Source organism: Carcharodon carcharias, chromosome 1, assembly GCF_017639515.1.
Source record: "Carcharodon carcharias isolate sCarCar2 chromosome 1, sCarCar2.pri, whole genome shotgun sequence".
In the NCBI taxonomy this organism is placed as follows: domain Eukaryota; kingdom Metazoa; phylum Chordata; class Chondrichthyes; order Lamniformes; family Lamnidae; genus Carcharodon; species Carcharodon carcharias.
Genome location: NC_054467.1, coordinates 54,574,410 through 54,596,139, shown reverse-complemented (window position 1 = coordinate 54,596,139; position 21,730 = coordinate 54,574,410). Strand labels below are relative to the sequence as shown.

The 21,730-nt window shown below is 43.3% G+C and overlaps 1 non-coding gene across 1 annotated transcript; it reads right to left on the bottom strand.

Annotated features, from left to right (window-relative positions):
* Nucleotides 1–475: 475 nt before the first annotated feature.
* Nucleotides 476–731, bottom strand: LOC121285878. Its single transcript, XR_005944830.1, has one exon. It is a non-coding gene; the product is annotated as a small nucleolar RNA SNORA53 (small nucleolar RNA).
* Nucleotides 732–21,730: the final 20,999 nt, after the last annotated feature.

Sequence of the window (21,730 nt, the reverse complement as noted above, 5' to 3'; positions counted from 1 at the left end):
GTAGGAAACGCTGGGTTGAATTTTTGGAACCCACTGGGGGCTGGAAGATGCCTGAAAATACTGGCACTGGTCAACATGTCAGTTTTGAGATGCTGGTCTCAGAAATGGCAATGTTTGCTAGGGTGGGGGGAGGACAGGACAGTGATCTTTTTCACCTCCCAATCAAAACCAATTAAGGTTGCTAGAGTTCATGAAAGGAGGAGGTTGAAATTTTCACAGGGGCACAAGGTTTGCATGCTGTGTCTGGGACTGGCCAACTGAAGAGAGATGTTTACAGAGTGGGGAGCCAGTTATGGCTACCCTTGGGAATTACCTTGGCCCCTTAAGAGGGTCAGCAGAGCAAGAGGTCTTTGGGAAAGACTTGACTTTGGCGCTGTGCCTGTGACATGGAAAGTGGTCGGGTTTGTCACCCCAGTTGGCATTACAGAAGCAAGCGCATTTCATTGCAACATTTATCCAAATGGATTTTGAAAATCAAGTCCACACAGCAGCAAAGCCCTGATGGCAGAAAACAGCTTGGAGTAACAGGTCATTCACATCAGAACAGAGGGGTTAAAAGTGAAGGTATATTACTGTAACATGCCAATGACTCAAGCACCTTTGACTGTACAACCATAAAGGTTGATGAATATCATTTGCCAGCACATTGGAGAACCCAACACCAGGGTACAAAGAGATCTACCAGAAACGTAGAACAGATATATGCTAAAAGTGGGTCTAAGAAGCTTGTAACAATTGAATGGTAACCTGTCCACAAGAAAGGCTCCAGCTGGCAATGGGGACACAACTGTCAGATTTTCAGCCCAGTGACTATGAGGGCAGCACCTTCTGCAAGAAGTGCAAAACCCCAAGCAGCAGAGGGGCAGGAAGGACACAGAGGTCATACCCTCATCACAGGATCTACTATTGAAGACATAGCTACCTGTAGTTGACTAACAGTGTTGAAGGAGACTGCGACTCTCCAAGCAGATGGTCACAGATATCTTTGACTTCTTCTCTGAAGACCTTGCACCTTGCCGTACTAGTCACCATACACTGCCCGTGGCCATCAAAGTCACTGTGGCCTTCAACCTCTTCACTTCTGGCTCCTTCCAAGGATTAGCTGCGGACCTTTGTCACACAAACAGCAGCAGACCACTGCATTGTGCAGGTCACTGATGCCCTCTATGCCAGAGCTAGACAGTACAATCAGTTCATGGCAAACTTGGCCTCCCTGGTACAGAGGCCTGTGGTTTTGCTGCCATCACCCAGTTGCAAAGCATCATCAATTGCACCCAGGTAACTATTAAGTTACCCAACAATGTTCCAGTCAGATTCAGTGGGAGGGCTTCCACTCCTTCAATGCTGAGTTAGTCTGTAATCAGAACAAGAATTTCCTCCATGTGCACGCTCACTTTGCAGGCATTTGCCAAGGCTTCTTCATTCCAACACCATAGTCCATGATCTTATGAATGATGGAGCAGGCTCAAGGGGCCAAGTGGCCGACTCCTACTCCTAATTCGTATGTTTGTATGTTGTACAGAAAAGTGCCTTGGCTGCACAAAGACACAGCTGGGCATGGTGGGGGACACAAAGGGCTCATGAGGACTCTATCAACCTTAGCGCCCTCCAGACTCGGGAGTGTTTCACCTGAATCCCTCCGATCCAGGATGAAGGAGCGACATAGCATGCAAATGAGTCCAAGATAGCCATGTATTAGTGCAAGATCTAGTCTGAAAGATCTAATTACTTACTGCCAATGAAGGATGTCTTCCTAAAGATTTTGTCCTCGCCCATGGAGGAACCTATAATCTCTTACCACCTCATAACATTTTTCCTGTCCCGGCATTAATGAAAGGATTCCCCAATGTCTGGGTTAAAATGTCATCATTGAGATACTGCAAAGGAAGGAAACTTGACCACTCCTACATAGTGCTCTCCTTGTGGTCTTGGCAGATGGCTGAGATGCATGTGGTCATGCTTGTTGTGAAGGTGCCTCTGAGGTTTATAAATTATTTTTTCTTTGTTCTAGTTTGTCAATGTCTGTATGCTTATTTAGACAAGATTAAGAGATGTGAAATGAGGGAAAGTTTCCATTATAAATGGCTCTGTCTGACTGATATTTTTATAGGGTTGTCAGACTAGCAGCTTTTTCAAAGCAGAATGCTGATTGTTTTTTTTTCTCAGCATTTCAGGGCATGCCATTGTTATTATATGGCTCATTGGTTGTGTACATAGTGCATGTGGGGGGAGGGAGTGTGTCCATGGAGGTAACATGGACATAGGGGACATGGAAGGGGCATGGAGAGGATAAAACCTGTTAAACTTACCTTTCAAAAGGTTCCCAAATCCAGACTTTGAACTATGAGTCATCCAAAAGTCTGACTTCATCAAAATTGCCAGGGGCAGGGGAAGCTGGAGTGTGGCTGGGGATGGTGGTGGCTTAAGATGCCTTCCTGGCAATGGAGCTGGCCAGGACAGGAAAGCAGGATGTAGGTCTCATTACCCAAACCCTTATCCCACACCGGCCAAAATGCTGGTGCCATGAGTGGGGGCAGGAGTTCTGGAAATGGCTCCAACTTGCAATTTTTAAAAGTCTCCTGAGAAAATCTGGACCATAGATTTAATGACACTTCTAAATAGTGACCCAGGAGTTCATATGTATAGACCTTTGAAGGCGGCAGGACATATTGAGAGAGTAGTTAGCTAAGCATATGGGATCTTAGACTTCAGAAATAAAGGTAATGAGTGCAAAGGCAGGGCTATTATACTGAACCTTAATGAAGCTCTTGATAGGCCACAATTAGAGCAATGCATCATTTCTGGTCACCACTCTTAGTGAGGATGTCAGGCTCCTTGAGAGAATGCAGAGCAGATTTACCAGAATGATTCCAGGGATGAGGGATTTTAGCAACAAGATTAGGTTGGAGAAGCTGTGATTATTTTCTTTGGAGCAAAGGAGGCAGAGGGGCGATCTGATGGAAGTGTACAGGTTTGAATAAGATGATCAAAGAAAAGCTGTTCCCATTAGCTCATGGAACAAGGACAATGGAACACAGATTTAGACTTCTGGGCAACAGATGCAGGAGTATGTGAGGATGAATTTTTATATGCAGTGAGTGGTAATGACCTGGAACACTGTCTATGGCATTGGCGGAACCAGAGACCATGAATGATTTCAAAGGAAATTGGATAGGTACTTGAGGGCAATGAACTTGCAGAGCAAGGAATTGGGACTGATTGGATTGGAGAGAATCGGCATGAACTTGATGGGCAAAATGGCCTCCTTCTGTGTGTCATAATGGCTCCTTGATTCTCTGATTCCTTTTGTTGTTCAAGATAGAGCCTCATTTCCTGCGACTCCTGAGGCTCTGCACCTTGCCTAGCTGAGCAGGTCTTTGTCTTCCCATCTCCAAGAGAAACTGACTACAACTGCCTCTGCCTCTGGCACCTCCACCTGACAGCTAATGCCGTGATCCTTACCCAATGCCATCCCATCCAACCATGCATGAGGAACACCAAGGTGAATGTATCTGGATGGCAGGCGCATAAAGCGCTTCTTTATCAGTTTCTTGCTCCTTCCCTGCTGGCAGGGGGAGAATGAGTGGGTGCCCTGGATTGGATTTATGCAGTCTGAAGGAGACAAAAGAAGAAATCATGAGAATGAGGAGAGAAGAAGCCTCTGCAGTGCTGCGGTTTTCCAATATGACTCAGTGTTTGTCATTCTGTCGGATGGGATGGAATGTCCAGCATACCGTAATGACCACATTGCCCTCTATAATCACAAAATCCATCATGAGCTCATGTCTCACAAGGGTCAACTTCCTCCTGGTCCCCTATTCTGGATATCTCCAGGTTGTCTCCTCCACTGGGGTAATGTCATGGAAATATGGCACTCCACCTTCCAGCTGGGGCTGCTGTCAGCTATTATATGTCCGTTTCTCCTGCAAGTACCAAAGAGAGCGAGAGAAGGCACTGTTGTCCTCTGCATCCAATGCCACCTTCCCCTATACATTAGGGTGCTGCATGTCTCAGTGGTAACAGGCATTTAGCTGTGAGCCATTTTGAGGGGTGAGTAAGTGATCTGGGCATACACCATTCCATTTTCAGAAGTAAATGTGCTCTGAGACTCAGCTTTTTTTCTGCTTGAGGATAAATATCCAGAGGCCTGTCTTGAGGGTTGGGGTTACAAAACAATAATGTGGGTTCTTTAGAAGATAAGACTACCAACATATAATGTTAACTGGGAAACAGTGAATAGTACATCTGACCTCAGCTGCCGCTGGTGTGTACTGAATTCAGAATCATGGAACAACTATATCACATCCTGTCTTTGTGATAGTGATTGCAGCAGTTTAAGATACACCGCCTTAATGTATACATCATATCACACCTTCCCCCTTTTTTTTAAACATGAGAGGTTTACTCTTAAAGAATCAAACTATTTACATGAGTGCAAAAGAAAATAGTATTGCATCTGGATAAGCCATTATAAAAAGCAATAAATTTAGATATCTCTGAAACACATCAGTGGTTTGCTTATCCATCCAGGTTTAATGATTTTGGTTGGAGGCTGTTGTATGTTTTTCTGGCTGGGGTTGCTATGTTTCTGTTACATCTTAGATAGTGCTCTATTCGCAATAGGTGTTTCTGGTCGTGATGATTTCTGCTGGATTCCATATGCCATCAATCAGGTGTTACATAGAAACATAAAAAATAAGAGCAGGAGTATGCCATTCGGTCCTTCGAGCCTACTCCGGCATTCATTATGATCATGGCTGATCATCCAACTCAATAGCCTGCACCTGCTTTCTCCCCATATCCTTTGATCCCTTTTGCCCCAAGAGCTATATGTAACTCCTTCTAGAAAACATACAATGTTTTGGCCTCAGCTACCTTCTGTGGTAGCGAATTCCACAGGCTCACCACTCTCTGGGTGAAGAAATTTCTCCTCATCTCAGTCCTAAATGGTCTACCCCATATCCTCAGACTGTGACCCCCGGTTCTGGACTCCCCCACCATCGGGAACATCCTTCCTGCATCTACCCTGTCTAGTCCTGTTAGAATTTTATAGGTTTCTATGAAACCCCCCTCATTCTTCTGAACTCCAACGAATATAATCCTAACCAACTCAATCTCTCCTCATGTGTCAGTCCCGCCATCCCAGGTATCAGTCTGGTAAACCTTCGCTGCCCTCCCTTCCATAGCAAGTACATCCTTCCTCAGATAAGGAGGCCAAAACTGCACACAATATTCCAAGTGTTGTCTTACCAAGGCCCTGTATAATTGCAGCAAGACATCCCTGTTCCTGTACTTGAATCCTCTGGCTATGAAGGCCAACATACCATTTGCCTTCTTTACCGCCTGCTGCACCTTCAATGACTGATGTCTGAGGGCACCCAGGTCTTGTTGCACAATCTTTTCTCTCAATTTATAGCCATTCAGATAATAATCTGCCTTCCTGTTTTTGCTACCAAAGTGGATAACCTCACATTCATCCACATTATATTGCACCTGCTATGCATTTGCCCACTCAGCTTGTCCAAATCACCCTGAAGCATCTCTGCATTATTCTCACGACCCTCCCACCCAGCTTTGTGTCATCTGTGAATTTGGAGATATTAAATTTAATTCCCTCATCTAAATCATTAATATATATTGTGAATAGCTAGGGTTGCAGCACCGAACCCTGCAGTATCCCACTAGTCACTGCCTGCTATTCGGAAAAAGACCTGTTTATTCTTACTCTTTGTTTCCTGTCTGCCAACCAGTTTTCTATCCATCTCAATGCACTACCCCCAAACCCATGTGCTTTAATTTTACACGCCAATCTCTTATGTGGGACTTTGTCAAAAGCCTTCTGAAATCCAAATAAACCACATCCATTGGCTCCCCCTCATCAACTCTACTGGTTACATCCTCAAAAAATTCCAGTAGATTTGTCAATCATGATTTCCCTTTCATAAATCCATGCTGACTCTGTCCGATTCTGGCCCTGTTTTCCACGTGCTTAGCTATTAAATCTTTTATAACGGACTCTAGAATTTTCCCCTCTACCGACGTCAGTCTGACTGGTCTATAATTCCCTGTTTTCTCTCTACCTCCCTTTTTAAATAGTGGGGTTACATCAGCTACTGTCCAATCTGTAAGAATTGTTCCAGAGTCTATAGAATCTCGGAAGATGACCACCCATGCATCCACTATTTCTAGGGCCACTTCCTTAAGTACTCTGGGATGTAGTTTATCAGGCCTTGGGGATTTATCGGCTTTCAATCCCATCAATTTTTCCAACACCATTTCCCGACTAATACTGATTTCTTTCAGTTCCTCCGTCTCTCCCTCTCTCTAAACCCTGTGTTCCCCAACATTTCTGGTATGTTACTTGTGTCGTCCTTTGCGAAGACAGAACCAAAGTATGTATTTAGTTGGTCAGCCATTTTTGTTCCCCATTATAAATTCCCTTGTTTCAGACAGTAAGGGACTTACATTTGTCTTCACCAATCTTTTTCTCTTCACATACCGATAGAAATTGTAACACTCAGTTTTTATGTTCCCCGCAAGCTTACTCTCTTACTCTATTTTCCCCTTCTTAATCAATCCCTTGGTCCTTCTTTGCTGCAATCTAAAGTGCTCCCAATCCTCAGGTCTGTTGTTTTTTCTGGCCAATTTGTATGCCTCTTCCTTGGATCTAATACTATCTCTAATTTCCCTTGTAAGCCATGGTTTGGCCACCTTTCCTGTTTTACTTTTGCGCCAGACAGGAATAAACAATTGTTGCAGTTCATGCATGTGCTCTTTGAATGTTTGCCATTGCCTATCCGCCATCCTCCCTTTAAGTAACGTTTTGCAATCAATCATAGCCAACTCGTGTCTCATACCATCGTAGTTTCCTTTATTAAGATTCAGGGCCCTAGTCACAGAATCAACTACGTCACTCTCCATTTCAATGAAGAATTCCATCATATTATGGTCGCTCATCCCCAAGGGGCCTTGCACAACTAGATTGCCAATTATTCCTTTCTCATTACACAATACCCAGTCTAGGATGGCCTGTTCTTTAGTTGGTTCCTCAACATATTGGTCCAGAAAGCCATCCATACACACTCCAGGAATTCCTCCTCTGCGGTATTGTTACTAATTTGATTTGCTCAATCTATATGCAGATTAAAGTCACCCATAATTACAGATGTTCCTTGTGTCTCTAATTTCCTGCTTAATGCCATTCCCAACATCACCAATACAGTTTGGGGGTCTATATACAACCCCCACTGATGTTTTTGTGCCCCTTAGTGTTTATCAGCTCTACCTATACAGATTACACATCATCAGAGCTAATATCTTTCCTCACTATTGTATTAATTTCCTCTTTAACCAGCAATGCAACTCCACCACCTTTTCCTTTTTGTCTGTCCTTCCTAAATACTGAATACCTCTGGATGTTCAGTTCCCATCCCTGGTCACCCTGCAGCCATGACTCCGTAATCCCGACTATGTCATACCTGTTTACATCTATTTACGCGGTTAATTCGTCCACTTTATTGCGAATGCTCCTTGCGTTAAGGCACAAAGCCTTAAGGCTCAGCAGGTCTGGCAGCATCGGCGGAGAAGAAAAGAGTTGACGTTTCGAGTCCTCATGACCCTTCAACAGAACTGGGTAGTTCCAAGCTAGAACCTTTGGGTTCGTCCAAGATGTCCTTTTGGAATTCTTCTATTGGGATAGATGCTATCACAAGTTTGATTATTCTGTTGGCTAGCTCTGCCGCCATAAAGTTGCAATCATTGCCCCTTGTCTCTACATCTACTTAGGAATTGATCAATGGTCTCTGACGGTTGTTGGCTAAAAGACATGAATTCCAGATGTATACTCTGAAGTTGAGCTTCACTTGTAATTGATCTTTTGAGTGTTGACCATATTTTATCTGGATTTTTAAGATTGTTGTTTCTTGCATGAACCTAGGTCCCCTCCTCAGTGCAGCCATTCAGCAGCACATTCAATGCTAGGCTGCACACCAAATCATGGAGATGAACAAGCAATTTGCACATTGCTTGCATCATTTTAACAGGCCTTATGAATTTTTTAGCCCTTTGTAGTATGCATGTTGATAGATCTAATGCTAAATATACATTCGCCCTACAGGGAATAGAATTGAAGCCTGTGGTGAAAGAGAAATATCTGGGTCTTTTAGTACATAACTCTCAGAAGGTCCATGAACAATGTGTGAAGCAAGTAGGGTTCTAGATTTTATTCACTAGAAATGATAATTCTCTACAAAGCCTCTGTTCATACTACATTTCATATCTTCCATGCCATATCTTCATTCTTACTAACTCATCTGATGACTGTCCTAATTCCATGTATCTGGGTTTTTCAGTACTGATGCTTGCCAGGAGAATGTGGCAGCTGCTGTTGATATGCATGTGAGTGAGTGGTTATTGAATGACTGGTCTTTTTTTCTGAAGCATCTTTTACAATATGAAAAACATGTTAAAAAGCATAGGAACTGAAATGACATGTGCGCCTTTCCCAGCCTCTCTCCAAGCTTAGTGTCTTCTGCAGACTCTACGATCCACCTGCCTGTTAAATCTCAAACCTCCTTATTCTGCAGCCTCAGGTGTTCTGTGAAGGTGGCCCTCCCATGTTGATCTTTTCTTGCACTGGTTTATGCCCTATTGTCCCTTTAAGGATGCTACAGGCCAGTGAATGTCAATGTCACAATCCCCATTCAGACCCATAAACCAAAATACTCAAGTTTACTGAATGACCTCCAAATGAAGAAATTGTCAGATAAGATTTCAATTTTTGATAATGGATGTGATAACAACCTGCTTTCTATTTAAAGAGATGCCAGCAGGGGTTAGAACGTCTGCAGAAAACCTTACATGTGAAGGCTAGTGGGGCAAGAACATGGAAAGAAGATGCGAAGAATGCAGCCATGAAGTTCTCTTCCCTGGAGGCAGTGAGAGAAGAAGGGACATGCTCTTTCCTCTGAATGGGAGGAATAGGCCAACCACCCAACCTAAATAGTTATGGCTGGAAGTAGCTGAGTGTTCTAATTAACTATTTAATTATTTTATTAAATTATATATTTTACTTTTGTTTTTATATATTTTATTCACCTTACCTATACTGTTTTGAACCTTAGGAATAGAATAAACCTTAGTCGCTTACCAGATACTCACCAAATAACTAGCTTTGTCTCCTGTAGCAAAGTACAGCCACTTCCTGAAGGCTGAGAAGGTTAAAAAGAGCACCTCTTTCCCTAACTCCCAGCACTCTATTCTAAGCCACATTTCCTGTAGTAACCCTTACCTAAAGCTCCTTTTTTCCCCCCCCAAGCACCGAGTTCCTTCTTTGAACCAAATTCCCAAATATTTTCACTCAGTCTCTGTCTCACTCGGGCCGAAGTCTCCACTCACTGACCATGCGCCTCTTACTGATCTTATTCCTATTGTTCATATTTTACCCTACCTAATGTTCTTATTCTACCATCTCCACACTTCCCACTTCTCACACTCATAACTCTCTGCTTTCTCTCATTGTAGAAGAGAGCATACAAATCCGGGAGAGGCAAATGACCATGTGTGGACCTGTAGCCATAGCCACTCTGGCCTCTTTGGAGCCTGACGCCTTGGAGATTGGCAGGATGACACAAATATTAGTTGTTGGCAATGGAGAAACGGGAGTGGCCCATGGACTTTTTTTTCTTTATGCTTTCAAAGGATCTGGCAAGACCAGCATTTATTGTCCAATCCTAATTGCCCTTGAACTGAGTGGCTTGCTAGGCCATTTCTGAGGGCAATTAAAAGTCAACCACATTGCTATGGGTCTAGAGTCACATGTAGGCTAGACCAGGTAAGGATGGCAGATCTCTTTCCCTAAAGGACATTATGGAAACCAATGGGTTTTTACAAGAACCAATGATAGTTTCATAGTTACCATTATTGAGACCAGATTTAGTGATTGAATTTAAATTCTACCAGCTGCCATGGTGGGATCTGAACCCATGCCCCTAGTACATTAGCTTGGCCTCTGGATTACTACTCCAGTGATACTACCACAATGCCACCATCTCCACTTAACATGTACTCATGTTGAATTGCTGTCACCTTTAACCCTTTCCCTATGTCAGTAATAACTCACTCCTTTCTTTCATCTCCTACTGGCCTTTAAAGGGCGATGGAGGTTTTAAACTAGAATGGCAGGGGGGTGGGAACCTGAGCAGGGAGACAGAGGAGGGGGAAACAAGGATAGAAACAAAAGACAGAAAAGTAAGAAGCAAAAGTGGAAGGCGGAAAAAACAAGAGCAAAAAACAAATGGGGTCATAGTGCAAAATAAAGCTGAGATGACTAACAAGGTTAAAAAGACAAGTCTAAAGGCATTGTATCTTAATGAGCGGAGTATTTGCAATAAGGTAGATGAATTAACAGCGCAAATAGATATAAACGGTTATGACATGTTGCAATTACAGATATATGTCTGCGGGGTGACCAAGGATGGGAACTGAGCATCCAGGTGTATTCAATACTTAGGAAGGACAGACAAATAGGGAAAGGAAGTGGGGTAGCATTGTTAGTACAGGAGGAAATCAATGAAATAGTGAGGAAGGATATTGGCTTGGAAAATCATGATGTGGAATCTGTTTGAGTGGAGATCCTCCACAGGATTTCCTGGAGTATGTGCTGAGATGAGGAGAAATTTCTTCACCCAGAGAGTGGTGAACCTGTGGAATTTGTTACCACAGAAAGTAGTTTAGACCAAAACATTGTATGTTTTCAAGAAGGAGTTAGATATAGCGCTTGGGGCGAAAGAGATCAAAGGGTATGGGAAGAAAGTGGGAGCAGGCTATTGAGTTGGATGATCATCCATGATCATAATGAATGGCGGAGCAGGCCTGAAGGGCCAAATGGCCTACTCCTGCTCCTAGTTTCTATTTTTCTATGGTTCTTTAGACCAATACTTTAAGGAACCAACTAGAGAGCAGGCTATCCTAGACGGCATAGTGTTCAATGAGAAAGGATTAATTAAGAATCTTGTTGAGCTTTGGGTCCCTTGGGGAAGAGCGACCATAAAATGATGGAGATGTTCATTAGGATGGATACTGAAGAAGTTGAATCTGAAACTAGGGTCCTGAATCTAAATAAAGGGAACTATGAGGGTATGAGTCCAAGTTGGCAATAATCCTTACTGAAAGGATTGACAGTGGGTGGCTAATATTTAAGTAACATATGTATGAATTACAACAATTATTGATTCCTGTCTGGTACAAAAGTAAAATAGGAAAGGTCGCTCAACCATGGTTCACAAAAGAAATTAGGGATAGTATTAGATTCAAAAATGAGAATATAAAATTGCCAGGAAAAGCAGCAAGCCTGAGGATTGGGAGCAGTTTAGAATTCACCAAAAGTGGACAAAAAGATTGATCAAGAAATGGAAAATGAAGTATGAGAGTAAACTTGCAAGAAACATAAACACTGAGTGTAAAAGCTTCTCTAAATATATGAACAGAAAAAGATTAGCGAAGGCAAACATAGGTCCCTTATAGTCAGAAACAGGGGAAATTATAATGGGTAACAAAGAAATAGCAGAAGAATTGAACACACATTTTGGTTCTGTTTTCACAAAAGAGGACACAAATAATTTTCCAGAAATGTTAGGGAACCAATGCAAAATTCTCTGATCTGCTTACATTTATGGCCTGATTGAGACTCTCCAATTTCAGTCAATCTTTGTATAGTTGCTGGTAATGCATGAACTGTCATTATAAAGAACAAAGAACAAAGAAAAGTACAGCACAGGAACAGGCCCTTCGGACTTCCAAGCCTGCACCGATCATATTGCCCATCAACTAAAACATTTTGCACTTCCGGGGTCTGTATCCCTCTATTCCCATCCTATTCATGTACTTGTCAAGCTGCCTCTTGAACAACACAATCGTACCTGCTTTCACCACCTCCTCTGGCAGCGAATTCCAGACACTCACTACCCTCTGCGTAAAAAACTTGCCCCGCACATCTCCTCTATAGTTTTCTCCTCTCACCTTAAATCTACGTCCCTTAGTAATTGACTCTTCCACCCTGGGAAAAAGCTTCTGACTATCTACTCTGTCCATGCCACTCATAATTTTGTAAACTTCTATCAAGTCGCCCCTCAATCTCCATCGCTCTAGTGAGAACAATCTGAGTTTCTCCAACCTCTCCTCATAGCTAATAACCTCCAGACCAGGCAGCATCTTGGTAAACCTCCTCTGCACCCTCTCCAATGCTTCCATATCCTTCTGGTAATGTGGCAACCAGAATTGCATGCAATCTTCCAAGTGTGGCCTAACCAGGATTCTATACAGCTGCAGCATGACTTCCCAGCTTTTATACTCAATACCCCTGCCAATGAAGGCAAGCATGCCATATGCCTTCCTGACTACCTTATCCACCTGCGTTGCCACTTTCAGCAACCTGTGGACCTGTACATCCAGATCCCTCTTGCCCATCACATCTCGGCTTCTTCCACAAATTCAATATCACATTTTTCTAAATCTTCTGTTTCAATGAGTGATAATGCATTTGCCCTGCTTTGTTGTTTCCCTTGAACATATCAAATCTTATCCTCTCCCTTGAGTATCAAATCTCATCAATCCTAATTTAAAACTTTGAACTCCTGATGGCATCGCTGCAAGCTCTTTTGAATTCAGTAGTGTGACTAAAGGTTTGTGGTCTGTTTACATTGTAATGTGAAGACCTAAGATGTAGTCAGCAAATTTTCACATGCCCACATGGTTGCTATGCTTCCTTCTCAACTACTGCATTTGTTTTCTCTGTATTTGTTAATAACCATGATGCATAATAGGCTGGTTTTCAGTTTTCATTTCTTTGCACCTGAAAATATACTGCGTTCAATCCTGTAGAGGATGCATCTGCTATGAGAATTGTAGGCAACATCCCTGATGGCATCAACTGCTCTTTGATTTTGTTGAATGATTTCTGATGTGCTTCTTCCCAACATCATTCACTGTCTTGGTGTAGCAACTGGCATAGTGGCTTATTGAACTCTATTAAGTTTTTTTAGAAATTTTGCTACTTGATTTACCATTCCCATGAACCTTTGTAACTTCAAGATATTCCTTGGAGCTGGAAATTCTTTTATGACTCTGGTCTTCAGTGGATCAACCTTTATTCCTGATGCACTCACTATGTGACCAAGAAACCTATCTTGAGACCATATTTCGAGCAGTGAGCACATCTGACAGTGATCGATGGTTTACTGGTATATGATGATAGAAAAATAATCCCAAGAGCATTGAGATTTGAGATCTTACAACCCCACATCAAGGTCATTTAGATATTACCAAATGCAGAACTGGAGCACTGTTTTTGGTTTGGTGGCCAGGTCTTTCGGAATCATTGGAAGAAATAATATCCAGATGTATCACATGTATAAGTCACAGACAGGAACCAAAGGAATCACTAGTGTCATCTTACTCACTCTTACTGTTGAGTATCAATCCTGCCTCTTGTAGTCAGCACTGCTCTCACTCTCATGTCATGCTCATATTGAGTGGATCCATGTATCAACATGTCATCCATGTGACAAACAACTCTGTATAAGCCCTCTAGAAGATTAGACATTGTTTTTTGGAATATCTTTGGTGATGATGTTATTGCAAAATTAAAACAGAATCTTCCAAATGGTGTTATGAAAGTTGTGAGAAACTTGGATTCTTCTTCTAGTGGCATTTGCCAGAATCCACTGTTAGCATCTAATTTAGAGAACACTGAGCTCTTCTCTAATAATGATAGCATTGGGTGGACTTCTTTTTCCACAGCTTTATTGAGTTGTGTGAGATCAACACATATTCTTACAGAACCGTTTGGCCTTGGAACCAATACCATCCCATTGGCTCTTTACGGGTGAAGTAACTCCTTGGGCGGGATTTTCCGCACCTGCCTGCCGCTCCGATCTTCCTGTCCCACCGCAAGTCAATGGACTTCTGCCTGGGGTGCCATCTCGCCCGCAGCAGGTCCCTCCCACGACAGGGCCTGAAAAATCCCAGCCCTTGTCTTACCATTGAGTTGATCCCTTTCTTTACCTTTGGAAGTAATGGATGTAAAGCCTTTTTGGGTGTATATAAACACAGCGGTTTCGCTTCTGGGCTTAGTGTCAAATGATACACTGTTCTCAGCTTTCCCAATCTTATAAATGACTTCAGGAATTCTGCTTTGGAGTCTTCTGATTGACCTTCGCCATTCTTTATTTCTTCTCTTCTTCCATACAGCCCTTTCAGCTTAAGAGCAAACATTCTGATCTTGAGCTATGTACAGGACTGCAATAATTACTTTCTCTCAGTGCTTTAAAGTAGCTCTTGGTTGTCCCAGAAACTTCAGCTCTGCTCCTCCTGGTTCATATAACTTTTTGCAGGATGGTTGAAAGATTCTCTTGTTTAACCACGGTTCAGGCATCAGAAAGAACTGAAGCTGCTGCTCCATAATCTAATGTAAAGTGTGTCCTGTGACCTTCTACCAGGTTCTCTGCACTCCAATACTTCCACTTCTTTAATCTCTTCTAAGAATCTTGATGCCTTGTGAGTTTTCAACTTCATGGACTCTGTTTCCTTTTAAAACATTTTCTTTATGAGTGTTCTTCCTGTTCTTTCTACTGCATGAAATTGGTCCATCTTATTACATACATACAAACAAACATATAAATTAGGAGCAGTATTAGGCCATTTGGCCTCTTCAGGCCTGGTCTGCCATTCAATAAGATTATAGCTGATTTTATTAGGGCCCCAACTCCACATTTCATGATGGCCTTTGACTCCCTTGTTAGTCAAGAATCTATCTACCACTGCCTTAAAAATATTAATTGATCCTGCCTCCACCACTCTCTGGGGAAGAGAGTTCCAAAGATTCACAACTCTCTTCTTCTCATTCTTCTCATCTCCGTATTAAATGGAAACCCCTTTTTTTAAACTCTGTCAGAATTTTATACATTTCAATCAGATCCTCCCTCATTCTTCTAAACTCTCCAGGCTCAGTTGAACATTCCTCCTTTCATATTCTATCTCTTTGTAATAAAGCATTCTATTTACCTTCCCAATAACCTGCTGTGCCTGCTTACTAACTTTTCCTGATTCATATTCTTGGATACCCTGATCCCTCTGTCCCTCAGAATTCTGCAATCTATATCATATATGCTGCTTTTCTACTCTTCTTGCCAAAGTGGAAAAGTTTACATTTTCGCACATTATATTCCATCTGCCAAATTTTTGCCCACACACTTGACCTATCTATGTCCCTTTGTAGACTCCTATGTCCTCCTCATAACTTACTTCCCCAACTATCTTTGTGCCATCAGAAAATTTGGCAACTATACATTCAATCCCTTCATCCAATAATTGAAATCCCAGCATTGATCCCTGTGGTACTGTACTCTTCACATCTTGCCAACCTGAAAAAGACCCATTTATCTCTACTCTCTGCTACCTGTTAGCTAACCAATCCTCAATCCATGCTTATATGTTACCCCCTACACCAAGATCTCTTATTCTGCGTAGTTAACTTTGATGCGGCACCTTATCAAATGCCTTCCAGAAATCTAAGTATAGGATATTTTTAAAATCTTTTTTTGAAAACAGTCCATCTCCCCGAGGCAGCTCTGTGCCTCAGGGAGATTTTCAAGCATGCACTTGTGTGCCTGCGTCAAGTTCGTGCTCACCCTCCTTCCCACTCCCCCCCCCACCACCCCCCACCACCACCACCAGCGCAGGCACCACTGAGCGCTGCTGTTCGTGTTTCATACTGGGTGGGCCTTAATTGGCCCGCCAGCGTCAAATTGCGGTCCAGCCCCGATTGCGGGCGGCAGGCGGCTTCCCAACCACCCATGCCCACCCCTCCCAAGCCTGCCTGACAAGGGCAAAATTCTGCCCATGTGGATCATACCCTAAGAAAATTAAATAAATGGGGTCTAATCCATGACAGGACACAAGTTGTTACAATCTTGGAACACTCTTCTTCCCACCGGCAGGACATACCCAGCAAAGATTCATTGGTATAAAGTCAGGAGGTTGTTGCCCTGGGAGTCCTCAATTTTTGACCCCAGACCCCATGAAGTCTCATGGCATCAGGTCAATCATGGGCAAGGAAACCTCCAGCTCATTACCACCTACCGCTCTCCCTCAGTTGACCAATCATCAATCTGCTGGGTTGAACACCAATTGGAAGAAGCACTGAGGGTAGCAAGGGTACAGAATGCACTATGGGTGGGGGAATTCAATGAGCATCACCAATAGTGGCTCAGTAGCACTACTGCTGACTGAGCTGGCCAAGTCCTGAAGGACATAGCTGCCAGATTGGGTCTACGGGCAGATGGTGTGGGAACCAACAAGAAGGAAAACCTCACCAATCCAGATGTGACAGATGCAACTTGATCCATCTCGGTCTCCTCCTGTGGGCCCCAGCATCACAGAAGCCAGTCCTCAGCCTATTGGATTCCCTCCACATGATATCAAGACACTGACTGTATGCACTGGGTAATGAAAAAGCTATGGGCCGTGACAACATCCTGGTTGCCATACCAAATACTCATGCTTCATAACTACCAACACCATCAATATCCTGGGGGTTACCACTGACCAGAAACTTAACAGGACTAGCCATACAAATACTGCAGCTATAAGCGCAGATCAGAGGCTGGGAATTCTGCAGTGAGTAACTCACCTCCTGACTCTCCGAAGTTTGCCTACCATCTACAAGGCACAAGGCAGGAGTGTGATGGAATACACTCCACTGGCTTCAATGAATGTGGGCCCAACAACACTCAAGAAGCTTGACAACATCCAAAACAAAGCAGCCCACTTAATCGGCACCCCATCTACCACCTTAAACAAATCTATCACCTCCACCATCTAGAAGGACAAGGGCAGCCGTGCTCCTTGCCAAGCTTTTCCAGTACAACCACAACACTGAAAATTTGGAAAATTGCCCAGGTATGTCCTTCTACAAAAAGCAGGACAAATCAAACCCGGCCAATTTCTACCTGAAAAGTACACGCTCAACATAAACATAGTGATGGAAGGTATAGTCAAAAGTGCCATCTAACGGAATTTACTCAGCAATAACTTGCTCACCAATGCTCAATTTGGTTCCACCAGGGCCATTTGGTTTGTCCTTTTGGTCTAAGCATGGACAAAAGAGCTGAATTCAAGAGCAGCATTTGACTAAGTGTGGCATCAAGGAGTCCAGCAAAATTGAAGTCAATGGAAGTCAGGGGGAAATCTCTCAACTGGTTGGAATCACACCAAGCACAAAGGAAGATGGTTGTAGTTTTGTTTCAGTCCCACAACATCACTGCAGTCGTTCCTCAGGGTAGTGTCCTAGGCCCAGTCATCTTCAGCTGCAATGACCTTCCTTCCATCATGAGGTCAGAAGTGCGGATGTTCACTGATGATTGCACAGTGTTCAGAGCCATTCCTCAGATATTGAAGCAGTCCTTGTCCATATACAGCAAGACCCACACAACATTCAGGCTTGGGCTGATAAGTGGAAAGTAACATTCACGCCTCATAAGTACCAGCTGATGACCATCTCCAAAAAGAGAAAATTTAACCATCTCCCCTTGATATTCAATGGCATTACCATCGCTGAGTTCCCCACTGTCAATATTCTGGAGATTACTATTGACCAAAAATTAACTGAAACAGTTATCTGAATACTGTAGCTAGAGCAGGTCAGAGGCTGGGAATTTTGTGGTAAATAATTCACCACCAGACTCCCCAAAGCCTGTCCACCATCTACAAGGCACAAGTCAGGACTGTGATGGAATAATCTACACTTGCCTGGATGAGTGCAGCTTCAACAACACTTAAATGCTCGACACAGAAAGAAAGCAGCCCTCTTGATTGGCGCCCCATCCGACCACATTAAACATTTACTCTCTCCACCACTAACGCACAATCATATGTACCACCTACAAGTTTCGCTGCAGCAACTCACCAAGGCCACTTGACTGCTCCTTCCAAACCTGTGACCTCTACCACCTAGAAAGGCAAGGGCAGCAGACTAATGGGAACACCATTGCCTACATGTTCACCTTCAAGCCACACATCATCCTGAGCAGCTCACAGAGAATTCCCAAGAACTTAATACATTTTGTACCCATTTGGAAGATAATGTTTTCAACAACTTCCTTTCGGGCTGTTAGCTAGGATTTCTTTCAAGATTACATGTACCGCATTACATGCATTGTGCCAGGATGCATCAGTATCGCCGATGACATTGCCTTTGTGGGCATAACAAAGCAAGGACATGACCATAATCTTCACTTAGTGATTCAAGTGGCACATAATGAAGGATTGGTGTTCAACAGTGACATTACCAGTATCAACAGAAGTGTGCTATCAATATGCAGCAGATCAACTTCTTTGGTTCTATTTATTCCAGTGCTGGCATAGAAAGCAAATCCAAGCAAAATAGAGGATATTAAAACCATGCCAACTCCTCAAGATAAGGATAATTTTGATGATGTCTAGGTCTCTTTAATTTCTTGTCTCCATGCATTCCCAATTTCACTCAAAAATCTTCATCGCTAAGAGAATTGTTGAGAAAAGATACATCACAATTCTAGGGAGACAACTACCCTGGAGATGGATGCCTCTCAGAAAGGTCTGGGAGCATGCATACTACAAAAAGGAAAACTGATTGTATTTGCTCCAAAATTTCTGTCTGTAATGCAGTTCAACTACTCCAACATCGAGTGGGAAACATTAGCTTTAGTGTTTAGAATCAGACGTTTTCATACCTATCTATTTGAGTATTGCTGATGAAAAAAGAGACATTTTGTCAAAGCTTTTCATCTTGCATTCATCAGGACATTTCCCTTTGGCAAAAGAATTGTGTTAGACACTGACCGCAAGCCACTGGAGATGATTTGGCGAAAACATTTATCTGTGCACCGCCAAGTTTGCAACATCTCTTGCTACAGTTTCAAGGTACAACTGTGAGATTAGGTACAAGCCAGGTAACTTGATGGTCATATCAGATACACTTAGCAGATTGCCTAACCCAGCAAAAACAGAAGATATATCCTTGGATCTATAAGTTGACTTTATTGGCATCGAAGATGTTCTCCATATTGATCTGGTATATTTTGTGCAATGCAAATGCCATTAACTAGAAGAAGAAATGGTGAAAGATTCAACAGTGTGGAAACTGTGAAAAACCATTACTTACAGATTGCCTGAAACAATTCAACAATTCACACATGAGACCATTTTGGCTTTACCAGGATGAGCTAGATATCTCCCAGGGGGTCATTTTTAAAGGCAGGCAGGTCATCAGACTGGAATCTTTGTAATCTGATATTCTTCAACTTCATCACTCATGCATGGCATTGATCGGGTGAGAAGGCTCGCAAGAAATACATTCTATTGGCTGGTTATGAATGCTGACATTGAAGCCATCATGAAGAAGTGCGAGAGATGTCAAGAGCATATGCCAAGTCAGCACAAAGAACCATTGATTCCACATGAGGTTCCCACCCATCCTTAGTCTGACCTGAGACCCCACCACCCCCAAAGCCTGAATAGACCTCCTCACTCCTCGCCTCCCACCCCTAAGGCCTGGTCCGACACCTCCCCCTACCTCTCCCCCAAGGTTTATCCCAATGCCCGCCATTCCTCCCCCAGACTTGACCTGACCCCACCCACACCCCTCCCCCAATGTCCAACTCGACACCCCAACCCTCCCAACACCCCAAGCCTCCCCCAGGACCAAAGCTGACCCAATCCCCCGCGCCCCCACCCAGGCCTGATTCGTCTCCTCCCCACACCCAATCCTACCCACTTACTTTATACACTTACCTTCTCCCTGGCCTTTAAACCTGGCTAGACCTTTAAACTTACCTGATTTACGGCAGCTAGTACCGTCAAAAATGAGGCATGGCTTCCTGACCTGTGTCTCTACAGCCTTCAATGCTTTGCCCCAAGGACCCACTGCACTGCCTAGATCTTGCCCGGCCTGAGTCAGAATGTTGGGCGAGATAGGATCCCTTGGAATTTAAGATAAGATCTTTCGAGCAGTGTGGCATCCAACTCAGCTGCGATTCCATCAGAAGCTATGGCCCCATATTTCCCCAGCATGACAGTGCAAAGGACAAGGCAGAAACATTTGCAACAATCTTTAGTCAGGAGTGCCCAGTTGAGGCTCCCAGCACCACAGATGCCAGTCTTCAGCCAATTCGATTCACTCTACATTATATCCCAAATGTCTGAAGGCATTGAATACTGCAAAGGCTATGGGCCCTGTCAGATAGCTTTCCTTCATTTACAGCTATCTAATCTCTCTGCACTGTCACCTGTTTGTTCCAGGTTCTTGGATGAGTGCAAACTGATCTGGTGGAGTCAATTTCTGATCTATGGTTAAAAAATTTTAAAGTATATATTTAGCTTTAAGAAGTTGCTGAAATTCAAGATGGTGCCACTGTTCATTTGTAGACAAAGGGTTTACCCATGCTTGCCAATTTTGGCAGGCTCCTGCTTCAATGGCGCTCGTGCTCAGCCTTGAAAAATTTTTAAACAATGGCTGCTTGGATTGACTGGCCACAGACTCCTCTGTTCCTTTGGGGCCATGAACATGTTGAATCCTTGCCTATGTTTGTCTTTAGAACTAATTCTTTTGTGGTAATTCTTCAAATTAATTAGATATTTTTTCCTTTCTGGAGCAAGCTGCCATGTGTTCAGGCCTTGACTCAAAAATATGGATTTTCCAACCGAGTGTTTATGTGGCAGTTTCTGACTACTGAATTATTTAAAAGTTTCTCTAAACTATTTATATTTTGGAACTTAAAAGTTTTAGCTCACCCCTGACTTTGCACTCTTGGAATTGAAGCTGGACTTCCAAAAGATCCAATGGAGTCTTCTGCTACACTGAGGAATTTCAAAATTCTGCCTTCAGCTTCCAATAGCTTTTCTGGAGCTTTTCCCTGCTAATTTTCCTCTGTGAACCAGCTTCTCGAGCTTGTCTTCAGGTGAGAATGTTTCAATGAATTTTTCTTTAGTCTCACAGGGTTTTAATTTTTCTCTGCATTTCTGTGAGGTTTTGGGTGCCATCATATCATAAGATATTGGATACTCTTCAGTAGGTCTTACTAAAGCCTTTGTAATCTTGAGTAGGTTAACTAGAGAAGATTGAAAACAGCGCGAGAGGAGAGTCAGGCGGGAGATTGAAAACAGCACGAGAGGAGAGGTGATTGGGAGATTGAAAACAGCATGAGAGGAGAGGTGATTGGGAGATTGAAAACAGCGCGAGAGGAGAGTCAGTCAGGAGATTGAAAACAGCGCGAGAGGAGAGGTGATTGGGAGATTGAAAAGAGCGCGAGAGGAGAGGTGATTGGGAGATTGAAAACAGCGCGAGAGGAGAGGTGATTGGGAGATTGATAACAGCGCGAGAGGAGAGGTGATTGGGAGATTGAAAACAGCGCGAGAGGAGAGGTGATTGGGAGATTGAAAACAGCGCGAGAGGAGAGGTGATTGGGAGATTGAAAACAGCACGAGAGGAGAGGTGATTGGGAGATTGAAAACAGCGCGAGAGGAGAGGTGATTGGGAGATTGAAAACAGCGCGAGAGGAGAGGTGATTGGGAGATTGAAAACAGCGCGAGAGGAGAGGTGATTGGGAGATTGAAAACAGCATGAGAGGAGGGTCAATCGGGAGATTGAAAACAGCGCGAGAGGAGAGGTGATTGGGAGATTGAAAACAGCATGAGA